Source organism: Pyxicephalus adspersus, chromosome 7 (genome assembly GCF_032062135.1).
Source record: "Pyxicephalus adspersus chromosome 7, UCB_Pads_2.0, whole genome shotgun sequence".
Lineage (NCBI taxonomy): Eukaryota > Metazoa > Chordata > Amphibia > Anura > Pyxicephalidae > Pyxicephalus > Pyxicephalus adspersus.
This window is the reverse complement of record NC_092864.1, coordinates 23592096-23594445: the sequence shown is the minus strand read 5'-3', so window position 1 is coordinate 23594445 and position 2350 is coordinate 23592096.

Genomic DNA, 2350 nt, shown 5'->3' with positions numbered 1-2350 from the left:
GTACGCGCATACTCGAGTCCGGACCGCGGTAATCCGCGATCGCTGGCCGCGCGTACTTTCGCGCTTCCAGCAATCGCGGATTTCAATGATGAATCAGGGGCATTGTCTTCAACCCTAGTGATGAGAGCAGTTATCCAGCCTAATCCAAATTGACTCTTTGTGCATTTTTCTCATATAAAAATATTACCAAAATGTCCTCATATATTACCTTGGTGGCCAGGAAAAGAAGGGTCGGAAATGTGTGTAAAATCAGTAAGTATGTGTTTTTCAAAAGATTTTTTAAACAATGTGTGTGTGAGTACTAATTCTTAAATATGTCTTTCAAATTCTAAATACCCCCCCCCCATCCCAAAATTCATACTGGCACATATTGTTTCATACATCTTTTGTAAATCGAGTTCTACTTATTGTTTGAATTTATCTATTTATAATTTAAGTCTACTCATTATGTTTCCATCATTCTCAAGTATAGTGTTGCTTGTGTAGTATTTATTATGATGTGAATTTCCTAACCTATTCCTAGGTCAAACAGTAGATTGCTGAATCCTGGGTTCTCCGTGAATCCAGAAAAGCACAGGCTGAGTTGCACAAATTTTCATTGTAAAGCTAAGCATTAAATGTGAAAAAACACAATGGGGAAGGTGGTGCTGCCACATGTGTGCTGAGTGCTGTGTCTGAGCCAGCTAAATAACCAAGGGCTGAAGTCTCTTTGATCTTTGAATCTTCTCTGATTGGCCGGTGGGAGAGGCCATACTGATTGAATCTTGAAGAGCAAATGCTCCCGCATGCACAGGAGAGAGGTGCCGGCGCTTTAGCGAGGAAGAGGTAGGTGTGACAACACCCAACCTTGCACTTCCCTGCTGCTAGCAGCAACTCTGCTCATGTATCCTATTCCTTGGTTACTTTTTGTTTTAAGTCATGTGACTCTGAGAGTCACCTTTACCCCAGAGGACTAGAATGTTTTGTAGCCGTGGTCCACCTGCTGTTGGAAATGTGAGCTCCAGTTGAACAGCACTCCTTCTGGTGGGAGGGGGGGGGGTTCCAGTACCTGCTGGTCACATAATCTCCATTCATTGCATAATCTTCCATATTTAAAAATTGACTAGTAACAGGATGAGTTCATCCAGGCTCTGGATAGTTCTGATGGTTTTCAGGTTCCATTTGTTCCAGTTAGCATCTCCTAATAGTGACCTTCTGGTATACTGGCCCAAGTTCTGATCTGACTGCTCTTAATCACCGCCTGCCTTGACCTTGGCTCCCGCCCATCACTCCTGTACTACACATAGGTCCTAAGCAGTTAGCAGTTACCAGCCCCTGCGTGTACAGGGGCCGCAACCTGGGCACCAACAACTGAAGTCCATCACCCCTTGCAGGGTGTACCGCCAGAGGCTCCTGTCTTCTGCGCCCCATACACAAATCTTTGTCAAGTGGGCTGGTAACATGAAGGGTCCACCAATTCACCTTTGATCACAGTGATATCATAACAGTAAAATCCCAGTTTTATCTAAGAAAATGTTCTGCCCCTATTGCATATTCTTCAAAGTCTATTTAAACCTCCCTAGCAGTAACCCTGAGTGTGACTCGGGGTAGTAAAAAGTTGCTGAAAGCGGTAACCCCGAGTCACACTCAGGGTAGGTAAACCTATGTAAGTAATAGTAAATACAAAACCTAATCTGCCGGCGTCCTGCGTCGTCCATCGCCGCAATCTCTGTGTTCTTTCTTCTTCCTCTGGCCGGCTTCTGTTCCCGGTGACGTCGGTGCGTGTGTATGTTGCCAGCGGGGCGGGGCGGGAGATCAAAATCCATTTGTATTGCATTCAATGCAAAATAACTGTATTGAATGCAATACATTGGATTTATATGTGTAAAATCAGTACATTGTTTTCAAGAACATTTATTTTAAAGTATAATATAGTATTATGAAAAAAAAAAATATTTTTTTAAATATATAGATTTTTTAATGTATTCAATTTATTATTTTTACATGATTTTGTGTTTCAAACTTTAATATACCCATACTATTATATTATACTGTAAAATAAATTTTCATGAAAAACAATGTACCGTTTTTAGACATATTAAACCGGAAAGAAATGAACCGCTAGGGAGGTTAAAGTGTTAAGCTCTTTTTAAAGCCAGTTGTAATGCAGACTATCTGGGTATATGCAGAGTATACAGGATAAATTCCCCTGGGATATGGTATATTAGATTTGAATGTGTTTTTTTGGGAGTGTATTTATTTAGACTGCAAAATAGGACATACCACAATGCTCTAAGCACATGCAAAATATGCAAAGCTCAATTCAACTTTATTGTTAATATCATTAAGAGCACTGAAGTGCCATAATAAC